Genomic DNA, 16,557 nt, shown 5'->3' with positions numbered 1-16,557 from the left:
GGTACAGGCTGAGGCACTGCACTGAAGCCCATTGTGGGGTCACAAAAAAAGGATCTGAGCTGCCACCAAAAGGGACAAGGCAGAGAGACAGGTCAGTAGTTTTTCTAGATGAGTATTTTCAAAGAAAAAGATAGAGTGATATTTTGAATAAGCTCCTGTGACATAAATAATAAATAAACAATATAATATCTATATACAGACATATACACATATACACATGCATTATGAAGATCTCTTCTTTAGTCATTAATTCCCCTGGGACTTAGAAAATCACAGCTGAAAACAATCATTTGTATGCAGAAACAGAGAGAATTTTCTGTTTTTTATTAAGACAATACTTTTTGGCAAAAACCACCCCCAAATTAATGTGGGCCATACTCAATAATTTTATCTAAAAAGAGATATTTTCAAAAAATAAGGAAATAAAAAAGCTGATTGATTTTTATGTTTGCAATTTCATATGTTTTAATCTTGCAACACTATTCTTAAGACCTGACCAATGCAACCCTTGCACGAGGCTTCTAAAAACTGCGTATTGCATTGAGAGCGGTTCAGCATGAAATGGAGGTGGGGGGTTACTCACCAGAAAAAAGGCAAAACTACCCAAAATTTTTATTTTAAGTGGGCTTAAACTAATGCTTCCACTTTTTTGACTCATCTTCAATGCCAAAAATTCCCAGTTCTTCCAGGCATACTCGTGTGTCTGACAACTGGGCAGGCGGGCCATGAGCTGGCAGCTCTGGTTGCTCCTGCCAGTCCCTGCCCTCACCACCAGCAATGCTGGACACTGGCAGCTCCACTTCTGCCCCAGCACTTCCACTTGTGTGTTGCATCTTCACAAGGCACAAATCCTTGAGCAATAATATGTGATCTGATATTGCATAATCTGCTGAGCATATAAAAATTGGGAAGACCAGAATAATGTTTACCAGCAGAATGAGTTTGATAATACTGACCGATTAAAAACAAAAATTATAAAAAATATAAATGTTTTGCTGGGGTCTGTGAGGACGAGATGCTCCCTTAACACTTGAACTGACTGGCAGTCAGTATTTCCTGCAGTTTTCTTGGCCTTTTGCAGCATCCCCCTGGCTTTATTTATGATCTTAAACACGATTTAATCAATCATTACTGGCCCTGCTCTTGGAATGAAAGCAGTTCAAAGCACTCGTATTTACTCTATGTCATTAGGTCATGCTGATGAAGTAGCTGTGCTTGTATCCTTAATCCACTGCTTATTACAGGGCAAGATGAGACAGAGCTGTCTTTGCCTGACAGCACTTCACCAAGCAAAGCCCCACACACTGTACAAAAGCACAACGATGGGAGGGGGGAAGGACAGACCTTCCACATTTCTTTAGGCTCATCTTAAAGGTTAATGGAAAGAGGACAATAGATTTGTTGTGAGTTCCTTCTCTGCATATTAAACCTTCTTTCTTGTGTTGAATGCAAGGCTGAGGTGTTCTTTATTTTGTTACAGAAACTAGAAGTAGTTGATTTTATACACAGTGCCACCAAATTTTATCTACCTCGTGTCTGGAGAGTTGTTTTAGGAAGAGATGACAGATGCTACGAGCAATAACAAAAACACATGCCCTTTGGATGTGTAGGTGAAATGCAAAGGACTCACCTAGCTACTTCCAGAAATACAAACACACCTGGTTACAGCGGGGAAGAAAAATGGAGAGCCGCTCCCTATGGATTTGCAACAGCTCTGTTATGCAGGTAGGCACATGAGGAGGCCTGCGGGATTCACCAGCTCTGCCACACTGGGTGCACACGTTGCAGCTTTAGGCAGTTCTGCAGCAATCCTCCTTGCTTGGGTTCTCACAGCCTAGAACAAGCCCCGGCGAGGACTCGTGTGATGGTTGTTCCAAAGACCTCACATCATGGAGCTGCAAAGCTTCACTGTGCCAATCGTTCCCTTGTTAGCGCTCATCAGGAGTTAAACCAACCGTAATATCAGTCATAAATACTTTCAGGAATGACAAAACTTCACCCTGTGTTGCAGTTGTTGAGTTGTTGTCTGTACCTCACTGTTCGTAAATACGCACTGAATATTTTGAACAAATAGTTCTTAAACTTCAGACTCTTCCCTTCAGGATACTCCCTAGTGACAATTTGCACTTCACATTGAAATAAATTGATTCTTCATTCAACAACTGAAATGTTTGCCAGAATGGCATACTAAGAAACCAAACCCTCTGTGTCTCTACCACCAGGCAGGACCCAGCTTTACCAGCTTGCGGAAGAGACCCTGCCGCTGCTCAGCCCCGAGCGCATCGTGCAGAAGCTCCCAGAGCCCTCCTCTGTGCGCTCCCTGCCTGTATCACCAACAAATACCTCCACAGTCAATGTTTCTGAAGTAGCCGTGGCCTTTGGGGACTGGACCTGAGATACACAGAGCAGAGGTGTCAGCCCAGGGTCCCTTAGAACCCAAACCACAGCAATTCTTTCAGTAGCAGATGCAACATCTCTGAGCTGTTTTGCCTCAAACATCTGGAACATTTCTTTTGCTTGGGCAAGGAATCAAATAGATTTGCTATATGTAAAAGAGCACTTAAGCTTGTCCTTAATTTGTAGGATAGTATTTGAGGTTAAACTTGTGTTTAAACAACAGGCCATTTTTTTCCTTTTAATTAAGATTTATTCAGGTTTCCATCTGTAGACTACGCGATGAAGTCCTAATGAGCGGAGAGACTAATTATGATCATTCTGTAATTGAAATAATGGTGTGCCTCAGAATAAGACTATTGTGTTGCCAGATAATGGTCTAACGAGCTCCAAAGAAGGACTAGCAAAGGTCTGTAAAAGACTCTTGCAATTCTTATGAGGATATGCCTACATGCAAACACCACCAGTATTCCAACATGTATAACGTGATACATAGAATGAGATGTCCAAAGATGTGTATCAAGGTGTTGATAAGGGTTGAAGTTCAAAGGGTACCTAAAAGCAATGGAGTCCTTAATGCAACGTAGAAGAAAATAAGGCAGAGAAGGCTGCATGAAGTGATGTAGGAGACAGATTAAAACTATAAAAAGGGAAGTCGGTGGGAGTCAACACCGGGAAAACAATCAACATCCGCTGCAATATTGGTTCCTTCGGCTGAAACCAGCTCCCTCCACACTCTGATTGATGAAACACACTTGAATCTGATATTTTTTTCTTGCCTAAATGACCAGCTCTAATCACGAGCTCCACACATTGCTGCTTTCTTCATCGTTCAGCTGGTCAGGAAAGAAAAGATAATTACAGAATGTTTGTTTGGTAATTGTCTGGTTCTATTTTGGAGTTTGCTTCTGGTGCTAACGAATGCGACTCCATTATGTCATTTATCATGTGAACAAGTCAGGTTCAGGAACATTTTAAATCAGGAACTATTTTGGTTTGCATGAGAAATAACCCCACAGAAAAACTGACAGCATGTGTGAGCAGAAAAATTCCATGCCTAAAAATGATAGGTTAGGTGATTTCACCGGGTAAAAAGCTTAAGGAAATATCTTTTCACCAGCAGAGCAGAGCGTTCATGGGGAAGGGAAGAGTTGCAGCCCCATATTTATCCTCACAAGGAGTCCACACTGCAAGTTATTTAACTGGCTTGCTAGGAGTATTTGTTTTCTGTTACCTTTTCTAATATAGCTCATTGCAAGGTAGAGCTTTTATTTAGATCTTGAGCATGCTAAAAATTATACTCTAAATCTGACTTAAGTACAGATGAAATAGGTTGTATTTGTATCTCAGATGTGGTAAGAGCAGGAAAGTGGAGCTAAGGGAAGGCACCAGCCCAACGTTATCCAAAGATGCATCTGGAAATTGATGTGGAGTCACAGCTCTTGTTCAAACAGCTCTCTCCCTGTTAAACCCACATTTGCATAAGGAACATTGAATTCCTCATTTTCTACTGTAGCACCATGTACACAACTTTTTCCTGACTTAATATGGCCCAAGGCAATGCACTTCTCCATTGGGGTGGGATATCACCTGTATTCCCTGTCCCACAGACAGGTGTCATTCTCGGTGAACCTGAACATGATGATTTGGGCTCAGTTGAGAGAAAGGTGGCTAGCAGCGCACAACCATGTGGGAATAAACTAGAAATTTCCTCTAAGGGCATTTTCAACCTCTAAGTAATTTGCTAGCTGGTTGCACAACTATGGGTTGAGAAACCTGTCTGAAGTGACTCGTCAAAGAAAGAACATCTATTTAATAGGATGCTCTCCCAGTAACTGTGGAACAGAAGTTGTTTGACAATACTTTGGGTAATATCTTGAAAACTGTAGGTGACTAATAATAGCAGGGCTTTTTTTTTTCCAGAAATATGAAAGTCATAAAAATGATGGTTTAGAGGGACCAAAACTATTTATAAACTGAAGAAGAATTCAGTGAAGAGTTTTGACTAAAAAAGGAGTGGAGGGGAGAATTTTAATGTGCTTGAAATAGAATTCAAATCTTAAAGAAAAAAACCCGCAAATTTAAAGTATTTTAAATTGTTTTTAAAAAAAAACTTGAGTGGCTCAAACATGAAAGGATACCTTTTGTTCAGATCAGATGAAGATTTTATGTTTACCAGGGTGAGCAACCTTGCTTTGAAACATCCTCTAACTTTAGCCTTCTGAGGATGAGCAGAGGACTTCAGTTCAGCCAGGATCTTTCACCCATGCCATCCACAAAGAAATAATAATACAGAGAAATTTAACTGAAAAAAATAATAAAAGTTCCCAGGAGCATTGAATTCCATCATAGCGTTTATTGTTCACTTCCTTTTTGGACAATTACTGTCTTCACAAGTTTCTCTGACATATTATGAAGACTGAGTGCTAAACCTGGGAGGTTGTTTAACTTGCAGCCTGTTGAGCACATCTTTACATCACTGGTTCACGACTTGTGGACTTGTGAACTTCATTGTCAGATGCTGCTTTGCGACTTTGCATCTCCCAGTTGATGGCTCCCTGCCATGAGCCGAGCAACCGCCGGGGTTCAAGGGTGCCTCTCGCCCTTGTGAAATTCAAGTTCGTTCTTTTTCTGCTCCCCTCACTTTCTCCCTGCAAATTTATGACTTGCTAACAAATGCGTTGCTCTTGATTCCCTCCTCTTCAGTGATCTTTAAGATCTCTCATTTGATAAGGAAGAGGCAGGTGGGTGATCTGCTTCCAAAGAAAAAAAATGTTTCCATAAGTGTGGCTTGTGTCTTAAGGCTGCCTACACATCTGCCCAATTTCCATTGACTTAATTCAGTCTTTTTTTTTTTTGTCAAATTATATAGTGGTAATTAACTGCCCTAACCAAAGTGTTTTCCTCAAGGTGCACACATTCCTGTAAGAGTTGTAGGTTGTTGTACCCATACACAGGCAGCATCCTTTCATCATTCTTCATACAAATTGAATACTTCCTCTGCTGATCTTTGTAGCTGTTCTTCGAATACCATCTGCAATTAATGAAATATTCCTGTGGCTCACCCATTCCTTCAAAAACCTTTGCCCAAGCTTGTTACGCCCCAGGAGGCTAATAAAATTTATTGCACGTTTCCTTGTTCCTGCTACAGGAAAGAAAATAATCTTAAGGGCTTCTCGTTTTCCCTTGAAGACAGATGTGAACCCAGCACTAGAAGTCACCAGGAGCACCCCTGAGTCCTGCTCTCTGCTTTCACAGAGCTCATGGTGACATTTATAATCATACCAATTTCCATTTAAAAAATAATCAATCTATTACGCTATTTTCCCTTCCTGCATCTGCCAGGAGGCTGCTCCAGAAGCTTCCTGCCTTGGTGCTTCCAGAGGTAATGATAAAGGGGTGGGGTGAACAGAAGCCTCCCACGTCCAAGCATCACCTTTGCCGTGACACAGTGCCAGCAAGGCCAGCACGTCCCCCTGCTCCTGCCATCCGCACTGGTCCACTGCAGCTGCAGCACTGATTCCGTTCCCCGGGAAATCAATAGCTGTTGGGATGGGAGGGATTACGACACTTTCCTAGTAATTGTGCAAATGCAAATTTATTACTCCAAAGTCTTCTCTAATGTAAATCCAGTGAGGTCAATGGAGTTAGAGCAAAACTGGCCATTCCACTTCATCTGTTAAGCTCATTTTTACAATGATGGACAGCAGCTATTGAGAGAAAGGAACTTTCAAATGCCTGGAAATACACTAACCTGGGAAACGAGCTGCAAGGATGCCAGGAATCACTTTCTCTGCAGATGGGTATTCTGCCTAAACCCAGCGCTCAACATTGCCAAAAACCTCCACCAGCATGAACGGCCACAGTTCCGTCAGTGCAGCACTGATTAACGGGAGCAGAGGATCCTGCCCTTTGGTTAAAACACACCAGCCTGTTACGAAGGAATTCCCAATTTTGGCAAGTAACAGCATTTCCCTACATCAAGTCTTTGCTAACCTGCAGCTGCCCTCTCCAGGGACTGTGTAAGGTTTTCTGCATTTTCTTGAGTTTGCTCCCAAAATCTTCTGTTGCTTATCTAACCTTTGTAAGAGTAGCACAAAATGATTTTTTTTTTGCTTAAGAAATCCTTAACTTGTGCACAGATAAACCAAGAGTCCAAAAGTTAATATTGCTTCATCACTGCTGAAGTAAAATCAAAGATTTAAAAGGCCATTCTGCAGAATCATCTTGCATTTTTAGGAGAAAAAGTAAACTGTTATTGATTATAATAATAAGCTTTTGGAATGTGCTAATGGAATTTTTTTTTCATTCAGCAGACATGATGCTCTCTTTTTCCATAAGCATTGCAGTTCATCATCAAGCAGTTACTCAGAAAAGCTAGGTTTTGTCCAGAAAAAAAGAGTATCAAAAAACTTTAAAAGCATCCAAACATCTGTATAAACTTATGTCAAGACAGAAAGAGCTTTTACAATTAAGTAGGATAAAAGCATGACTTATGAAGGCTTTTCCTGCTTTCTTAAAATCTTTTAATTGGCTCCATTTACCCAGGAAAGACAATGTGCTACTTTAGCGCCTCTTCCCTTTTGCAATGGTGTCAGCAAACCATCAGCCAGAAACACAAGGTGTTTGCAGACAACTCCAGAGACCACTCCGTGCAGGAATACCCATCAGCAGGGAATTACCTAGACGAGCAAGGCTGTGTTCAGGCTATCCAGCCTTATTAATCTGCTGACAGCCTGCCGCTTCTCGCTGGCATCAGTGAGCAAGCAAGGGAAGCTAGAAATAATTAATGCCCTGGCTGGATGCTTTCTTCAAAGACTGTTTGAGACAGGTGCGTATCTTGCGCAACTGAAATGTCAGCCCAGTTTGAGTGTCTCTGCAAACCCCATGGCCAGGCAACTTACAGAATTCAGTATGTTTGAATGTGTTGTGCAGAAGGATGTTCAGGTGTCCTAAACACAAACCGTGTCCAACGTGTGTACTTGTGGGTCAGATACCTGCCACAAGTTGAAGCCGTTAGCAGGGTGAGAAGATATTCCTCTCCATTGCTGATCTGAAATAATCTTAGCTTGTATGAAACACAGACTCACAGGACTGGAAAACATCTCTGGCCTTAGGCTGTATCAAACCATTTGTGACAGAGATTTGAATGGACTTAGGTGCAAGTCATGTAAGGTCAAGTTTCCATTTGAAAGCCATTTGTATTAGCAGTTCTACCACCACGGAGACACAGAGGAAGAGACACTAACGATATTTAGCACATGAACATGGACAAAGGCTATTTGCTACATCCTCAGGAATAAACGTAGATGAACCCATAATGAAGCTGTGCTACTAATCCCTCCTTGCTCTGCAGGGTTTCTATAGACGTTTACGCAACATGCCTAACTGGGGAAGGAGTTGATTTGAGATCTAATTTGGACACAGTCAATATAGCAAAGAATACACGATCTGTGTTAATCAGGCTCACCTGACACAGATACAATCACAACTCCTTGTGCACTTTGGTGAATGAGCAGCCCGTACCTGTCTGAAAGCCAGGCATGCCTGCAAAGCCAGGCACAGGTTCCTTGCTGGAAAATACTCTGCAGAAAATATTCAGCCCTTAAGACCCATGTGTGGGTAACCTCATCTTCCTTGACAGAAGCAGATGGCAGGTCCATGTGCTCCTATGTTAGATATGTCTGTCATTCTCCAGTTTCTTCTGTGTCCTGTATCTTAGGTTATCAGGCATGCTCTTCTCAATGCCAGTTAAAACATAGGTGTAAAACACAGAAGGCACGTTCATTTATAACTACAGAGACTATAATTACACGAAGTCTGGGACTTGTTTCCTGAACTAGGAAGGAGGAAAAATGGGTTAGGTGGGCGTGAGTAAAGTAACAAGCAGGAACATGTATTTTAGAGGTTATGAAACTACCTTGATCTCCCAGTATCAGAAATTCTAGCTGAGAACAAACAAATCAGAAAACTGCATGCAGGCTGAGAGTTGGGACAAATGTAAGAGAATGGGGAACCGACAAGGGAATAGTAGCAAGTTTGTAATTCAGCCTGGGAACTTATCATTGCAAGCAAAAATGGCAGAGAAATATGAGGTCACCACTACTTGTGGAAAGATAAATGCAGTCTTGGGATTACCAGGTGAGATATGTCAGTGAAAAACGGGGACTTTAATGTCATTGTATGAAACATCAGTGAGACCTCCTCTCAGTTAATACTATAACTACTTTTGGTCATCCTATGCACTTTAATTGAAACCAGAGCAGACGAAGGGAAAAGGTCTGAGGTGAATTGAGAGCCATTTAGGAAAGAAGATTGAAAAGCCAGTCCTGTGTAGCTCAGGAGGAAAAGGAGGCAAGGACCACCTCTATAAAAATACCTGCCTGAGGAGCGGTGAGCAAAACAGCTACTGAAACGAGAGACGATGCTGGTGCCAGAACATGCGGGAATAAACTGGTGATGGAAATGACACATCAGGGACCATCAGGGACATGACAGCCTAGGAGCATCTCCCAGAAGGAGTAACAAGCGGAGAACACAAACTTGTTTTAAGTTGAAGCATGGTCCTTTCATGAAAAAGACCATGAACAACTTTGTGCCTGGCATGGCAGAGAACTGGGCTGTACGATCCAGGCTCCTCCTGTGCTTCCAGCTCTAAATTGCCTAACGGGAACAGAGCAGTGGTAAACCGAGGCCTTCGGCCACTTGTTACTGGAGATCTGTGGAATATTTTCACAGCAGTCACAATGCCAGCAGCTCCAGTGTCCTGGCCAAACACCAACACATTCCTCTGCTATTCAAGTCCCTGCTGTGGTTTCTCTCAGCAATGCTACTCTTTGCTCCCTGCCCAAAAATTATGGCTCAATGCTGCTTTTTTTTTGTGCTTAAAAAATGTTTTCTATTTACTGACTTGCTCTTCAAACTGTAGTATAATTCACTCTAGGGTGTAACTGTGTTGCATTTTAACCTGCACAGAAATAGCATGTGGAAGAGTGGAGAGAGGATGGGAGAAAAAATAGCAATACAAAAATAATCCTTATGACAGCGCTGAGCCCAAGTGAGCAATATTACCCTTATTTTACAGTAGGGAATTGCTGATCCTTTTCATCTATAAGCAAAAAGAGTTTGAAACCTTTCCTGAGAAAACACAATAAGCAGGTGTGTGTTTGGGCTTTGCTATCAGCTGTAGCCTTAAAACAATGTCTGGAAACTTGGTCTTGAACCGTAATTTGTAAGCCTTTCAATGAGGTCTAAAGTTGAATTCTGGCTTTCCATCAAAATCAGAGAAAATTAATGACACTGGCCTAAAGACCCTAATTTGCACTGGCATACCATTTGGAATGGTATGAATTTCCCAGAGTGCATGTGTCGATGACTGTTAACCTGCATTACTAGTATTGCAACAGTGCCTGGATCCTCCCAAACAACAATAATGACATGTCCTATCCCAGATCTGTATCTATGGATGGCAGATATTACGTAGAACAAGATATTATTGTTATTATTATTATTATTTAATTGTAACAGTGAGCAGAGCAGCTGAGCTACTCCCACAGCCCCTTAAATATCATGACTAAAATACGCAATCCTTTTGTTATTTCATCTTCTGTGAGAAAAGTGGACTGTTGTGTTTCAAAGAAAGATTTTAAGCACGTATTTCTCTGTAAGTATGTTGGAAATTACAGCTCACAAAATGTGCCTTGCTATTCCATTTTTGCCTATATTCAGTAATGCAGCTGAGTGTATGGATGCCTGAAGTAGCTTCAGAGAAGATATCTTGGACCCTGGAGCTGTGCAGGTAGCATGAAACAAAATACAAAGTAATCTGCCCTAAAAGTGGGGTAAACTAGTCTAAGAGCCCTGCCTTGACAAGTTGCTTTAATACTTGGATGGATTTGGGTTAGAGATGGCTTGAGTAGAGCTGACTCTAAGCACAAGCCAAGCAGGCAGATTTTGAAGGGCATTCACCACCAAGAAAAGAAAGCTTCTGAGATAAGAATCTTTCTGCCTAATTTTGCTGTGCCAGAGCCCTGGGAAGGGAAGGGGAGGGAGGTGCAGGAGCAGGAGCTTTTCCTGCCGGAGCAACAGGACCAGCACTGGCCTCCCATCGCAGCTCCTTCACACCCTGTGCCACAGCCGCTCTTCCTCGGGCTGGGGGAGGACTTCAGGTGTGCCCTTGATGAGCTGGGGTAGGCTGAGGGGCACAAGGACCTCCTTTCGCAGGCAGCAGGTGTGTGGACAGCGGTACCTCATGCAGCCTTGTGGAGAGGATGGGGAGATACGTGCTAGCGGTGGCTGTGAGAGGTTGCACCAGGTGGAACTGGCCCTGCTCTCCAGGACAGGTTTGTTGCAGAGCAGCTTCAGGGGGTGGAGTAAAATTTGGTCTCCTAGATATCCTGGAGACACCTCCTGGGGATAACGACTGAAATCTTGAACTCAGTCCAATGTGGATGCAGTGTTGTAGCCAACAGTGCTAAAAAGTGCTGCAGCATTTTGAATGGATAAGAGATTCCTTAGCACTGAAGGCTTTGTGTCATGGCATATGGCTTTGCTATCAGACTGCCAAGAGGTGACACAACATGAACAAGGCCAGGTGGGATGGAAAAGCCTCCTGGCCAACCTGAAAATAGAGGGAGCTTTCCTCCCTGCCTGGGGCAAGAGCAGTCCTGCACGAGGGGTAGCGCTGATTTTTGCTGGCCGCATTCGCCAGGAGAAGGTGCCAACCCAAATCTCCACAGATTCTCCCGCTCAGACTCACTATTGTTTCCCTTGGGGTCCATTTCAGGTACCCGCTGCTCGTCCATCAACAAATTCTCTCTCATCTGGGCTGCACCCGAGGCAGCCATACAGCAAAAAGGCGACACTTCTGTGGGACGAGGTGGCACGGCATCGCTCGGGGTGCAATGCCTCCCAGCACACTACGGAGGAGAGACCGGTAAACTTTGTTTTACCGGGGGGGGCAAGCGACGCGCAGAGAGCGGCGGGGGCTGTGCCAGCCTTAGGGCTGTGCACGGCTTTACCGAACGGTGCAGCGGGCTGGCTCCAGAGGCTCCCCATGTCCCCCGCCAGCCCAGGGGACGGGGCCCCGACTTCAAGCAGCTGCCAGCCGCTCCAGGACGGCTCAGGCCAGGAGAGGGAGCCATGGGCCGCGAACCCGCCGCCTCCCCGCCAGCTGCCGGGGGGGAACATCGCGGCCGTCACCCGCCTTCCCTCGCTCACCCCCCGCGTCGCCTCCGGCCCCAAACCTGCCCCTTCCCCCCACAGCGGGAGAACCCTCCCTGTGCGCGTAAGGAGCGCGGGCGGCGGGGAAAGGGGCGGCCGGTGAGCGCGGGGCGGGGCGGAGCCGGGGCGGGGGTGCGGACGGGGAGGAGGAGGAGGAAGAAGAAGAACAGAGCTCGGCGGAGGGGACGTCGCTGCGGGCGCCCTCCGCGTTCTCAGGTGAGGAACAGTGCGTAAGGGGTGTGGGAGGGGGACACGCGTGTTTCTGTAGGCGTGGGCGGCGGGGGTGTGGAATCCGGACCTCCCCGGCCGTGAACTTCCCCGCACTCGAAGGGAAAGTTTCTGGCGGAGGAGGCGGTTTTCAGCCCCGGCGGTGGAGAAAGGAAGAAGACAGCCCGCTCGGGAGAGCCCGAGGAGCGGCAGCGCCCGGCGGCCCCCGCACGGTGAGCGCGAACGCGCGTGGCTGCGTCCGGCGGGGTGGCGGGGACGCCGGGCGCTACCGGGGCCGGGGGGATCCCTCCCACTGTCCCGCGGGGACGGAGGCAGGCGGGGTGCAGGCGAACCCGAGTCGAGCCGCAGGACCGTGCCTCCGGTCGCCGAAACGCGGGGAGGTTTTCCTTAAATTCCCTCCCGTGGGCCAGGGGAATCCGGCTGTCCCTGGCTAAAGCGCTACCTTCGCTGGCAAATGCAACTTTAATTTTCACCCGCATCGCAAATGCGTGAGCCTCTGGTAGCTGTTCTCTCCGGCTGTCAGACAGATCTTTGATGTGGAAGGAGGGAGAGGAAGGGGTCCGGCTTGGACTGCAGCAGGAAAATAAAGTGGAAGAGATGTGGCCAAGAAAGCAGCCTGAAAACGATTAGGTGCTGGCAGCAAGATGCCTTTTGCTGGGTGTTTGTTGGGTTCAGCCGCCCCCTTACGTGAAGCATTTTGGGGGTGGTATCTGGATGGAAACAGAGTAGTGGAAATGCTTTCCTGAAAAGGAAGAGGAGGGAGGGAAAAAAGAGCCCATTAGGGCCTCAGTGCTTCAGGTGGCCCTTTTCTGTGCCAGGGGCACTTCCCTTCCTCACAGTGGCAGCGCTTGTTCCTCGGCCTGGGCTGGTTTCTCAGAGCGTCTGTGCGGTGCTTGGCACAATGGGATCCTGGTCTTGGGGCCTTAGGATGTTACTGTAAACTGGAATATAAATACACTCTCTCTTTCCATCCTAGCCTCTGCTTTGTGAATAGCTGGTTATAATGCTTGGATAAAATTCTATTTTCTTTTACAGATCTTCTTTTCTTATAAAATGATGGCTTTTGTTCCAGGTGTTTAGCTTTGTTCTCCTAGGAAAGGCTTTTTAATTCTGGATTAGGGAGATTGCAGAAACTCCTATATGTTTTTTTTTTTTTAAAGTGATTTGCTATGTAATTAAAAAGTACTGTTTTCCTGACACACCATTTTTAACTGCGGCCTCTCTTGAGTAAGCAGAACTGTCACTGAACTTACACAGAAGGAGTGTGGGGTATTATTTATTAACTGTGCAGTGGAGAGTCCATATCTCATAACTTAGAGGGCCATTTATAACAGGTTGCTTTTGGCAGCTCAGGAAGATTTACTTGCTGTCTTGTGCTCTTTGCAGGAAACACCTCTCCTGTTTGCATGGACAGCATCGCTCCAGCCCAAGGGCTTTCTGGTGGGAGGGCTCGGTTCTGGGTGTGGAGTTGTTCCTGTAACTGGGAACACTTTCTCTGCAGGAGCAGTTAAGGATGCAGAATAATGAGGGTGTGGAGAGTAAGGCTGTGACAGCTTGGGGTGGTGGAAAGGTGCAGGGCACTGAAATGGTCAGGAAACATTAAGCTGGGAAGGTGGGAGATGCTGCATAGAGATGAAGCAGAGCTGTGGGGTGAGAGGTTAAGTTTTGAAAACAGTGCCTCTGTGCAAGGCAGAGGGCAGCTCTACTCGCATGCAGCCCTGTGACTTTCCTGCCGTGTCTCTGGATGTGGCTTGAGTTCAAAGTGTCTGTGTATTACATAGGAAGAGCCGTGCTTGCTCAAGTCTGCCCATGCCTGATCCTCCCACATTCTGTGAAGGAAAGCTTGTGTCTGAACACCTCGGGGCTCTCTCCTTTCAGATCTCTGGGGCTCTACGCAGGTATCCTGCATCTAAGCGTTAGCTAGCATGCAGCGAGGATGCATACTGCGCTGGTCTGGGCTTGAGCAGGCTCATACCCTGGGCCAGGCAGTGCTACCCCAAAGTGCCTGGCAGAAACACGTAGGTAAGAGAGACCTCAGAGGGTTGGGAGAGCGATGTGGTGGGAGGTTGGATGGTGCCTGGGAACGTGGAGGTACGGGAAATGTCTCCTTGCTGTCCCTGGTGCTGTAAGTTTATGCTCTGAAATATATATATAGGAAAGAGAGGCAGAGAAAGCTTGTCCTAGCTTTATTCCTTCAAGACCTGCGTGTGCCAGATGCCAGCACTAGAGAAGCAGCATTTCACTCCTTCAGAATAAGAGGCCAGAACATGTTCTTTTATTCCTTCTTCTCGCTTATGTTTGGATTTTTATGTTGGTTGTTCTGGCAGGCACATGATTCATATTCCTTTCCCCATCTGTCCCAGGTCCCCCACTGTTGTCAAATGTCCTCCCATTTCAGCAAGACTCTGACTTGCAAACACTTGCCACGAAGATAACCGTCACAGCTGGCGCTGTGGGACAGCACAGGTTGCGTTAGCGAGGTGGACAGTTGGGAAGATTATAACCAGCATGGGGGTGCATTCACATATCCGTGAGCATCCATGCTGTCCAGTCTTTCTTTTCATCATACAGCAACAGGGAATGCTTCAGGAATAAAAATAGATATATGGAAAAGCCTATATAAGCTGAAATCTGTGAACAGCGCCACGTTATCTGGGAACTGAAACACTTTCTACAGTGAAGCTCGCAGTTCAGACATTGCCTGCTCTCCTCCTTCCTCCCGTGCCTTTCTCTTGACGCAGCTCATGGATTTCACTCTCCCCGTGAGCAGAGCCAAGAGCCATCTTCTCTGTGCTGCCAGGCTGATGCAGCCAGGCCAGTAGCATCTCTGTACCTGATGGGTGCAAGCTGGTGCTCCTCCGGCTGCGCGAGCTGGGCTGGGTGTGGAGCAGAAGGAAGCTGGCTGTCACGTTTGCCACGCTTGAGCTGACCCCCTCTCTTGTGCCGGCTCTGCAGCCCGGGTGGTGCTCAGGGGCCTATGTGCAGGTGGGTTTCTTTCCCTCTGTGCTCTGTAACTGCTTTGTTCTGCTCTGCCGTCGGCAAAGTGTGTGGCTGAGATTTGGCCACTGCTAAAATGGAATAAAACAGCTTCTTCTTTTGGGAGGTATTTTAGGATTTTTGCCTCCCCCCCAGTGTTTTCACAAAGGAGAAGGCTAATCTCACGTTTCTCAGCCACAGTTTTGTTGCATGTGAGGCTTTTGCATGCGACTGAGCCACACATATTCTCTGAGAGGGTGCAAAAGGGAAACTGATTTGGGGGAAATTGGTACAAATGGTGCCCACGCTTTTGGGAATTTCAGCCTTAGCCAGCGTGCTCGCCACCTTCAACCTCAGAGTTCCTAATAAGTCACATGTGCGGATCGTGATATTCATAAATTCAGAGTCTTACTTGACAGAAAATAAAATACAGGAACATGAATGCACAAGTGTACGTATTTTGTTATAGGGTTCCTTAAAAATAGTTGCTGGTAGAACAGAATTTCTGCTACAAGCAAAGAATCATGTCTTTAGTCCTTTGTTAATTTAGCAACTCCCAGTTTCATTGGATGGGGGCTATAACCCAAGGAATTCCTCTGACACAGGTTTCCCCTGGGTCTGGATGGTTATCCAGTTACAATTTTAAGAAAATTACAGTAAGGATAACCGGCTAAAGATAGAAATCTAAGAGTGTTGGAGAAAAAGAAGGCAAGAGTGTGAGAGAGTGAGAGCTTCACTTTCTTTTGTGAGTAAAATTAGGAGAATTATGTCAGTCCTTAACTTTTGCAGTGAGTAGAATCAAGATCACTGGAGCCGGGTTTGGACATTCTTGCTGGCTTTCTTTCCTTCTACTTCTCTCGTTATGTGCCAACTCCATATTTCTATGAAAAAGTTACATTGATTCCTGTGGAGTCTTTTTAGATTTACTTATATTAACAAAAAGGGACTGTTAACTTAAAAGCTCTCTTTGGGCAGAGAATAAGAGATTGTGGTGAATTCCGGGCTGCGTCAGGGGAGTGGTAGGTGGTTCCTTCCTCCTGGGAACACCAGGGAGGTGTCAGAGAGCCGTTACCTCGGCAATCCCACCCAGAGCAGAGTCGTCAGGAGCTGTTGGTCAGTGGGTTGTGGGGGCACAAGCTGGGAGCTCTGTGTTGCACGGTGAGAGAGTGGTCGTTTGCTTGGCGTGAAGCTCCGTGGACGGTTTTGTTGTGCAGCTGAAAGGCAGAGATACACCATGGATCATGCACTCGCACAGATACTTTAGAAGCTTCTTCAGCTTTGCTAAGCTGAGGTGTTATTAGAATTAGAAGAGGACTTAAAAGAAAAAGTAAGTTTTAATACCTCTCTGTGTCTTTAACTAGAAAAGCTGCTGTGTTTTGTTTGGTTTTTTTTTAACTGTTTAGTTTTTTTTTCCCCTTGGTTTTGCTTAATCCCTTACATGACTGAAATAACAGTGTAATGCAGTATCTTGCCTCTCTTAGGCCTGATCCTGTCCACTCATAGGGATGTGATATTTTCAGATGTTCAGAGGGTGATTCTTATATATTTGATCACCTTGTGTATAAAAGCTTGCAAAATGACCTAGATGTTTATCCTTGGTGCTGACAGGATGCTGTGGAGCTGTTTAACTGTCTATAACAATTGTGCTGCTTAGTGAGAAAGACATGACGTTTTCTTCTCAAAGGGAATTTTTGCTTTTTTTTTTTTTTTTTTTTCTCCTTTTTTCTGCCTGTGATT

The 16,557-nt window shown here is 45.5% G+C and overlaps 1 protein-coding gene across 4 annotated transcripts in view; it reads left to right on the top strand.

Annotated features, from left to right (window-relative positions):
• The first annotated feature begins 11,809 nt into the window (after positions 1 to 11,809).
• IL1RAP (interleukin 1 receptor accessory protein) overlaps positions 11,810 to 16,557 on the top strand; it is a 49,341-nt gene continuing 44,593 nt past the window's right edge. For 3 of the 4 annotated variants that reach the window (XM_086754799.1, XM_086754798.1, XM_086754801.1), the window contains exon 1: positions 11,810 to 11,832. The gene's annotated coding sequence lies outside the window, so the exon portion shown is untranslated. Of the gene's footprint in view, positions 11,833 to 11,937; positions 12,057 to 16,557 lie in introns of those variants that run through there. The other variant, XM_086754800.1, reaches the window with a different exon arrangement.

The sequence above is a fragment of the Chlamydotis macqueenii genome, chromosome 9, assembly GCF_036417535.1.
Source record: "Chlamydotis macqueenii isolate bChlMac1 chromosome 9, bChlMac1.mat, whole genome shotgun sequence".
Taxonomy (NCBI): Eukaryota; Metazoa; Chordata; class Aves; order Otidiformes; family Otididae; genus Chlamydotis; species Chlamydotis macqueenii.
Note: the sequence above shows the minus strand (reverse complement) of the source record. Positions and strands in the feature narration are given on the sequence as shown.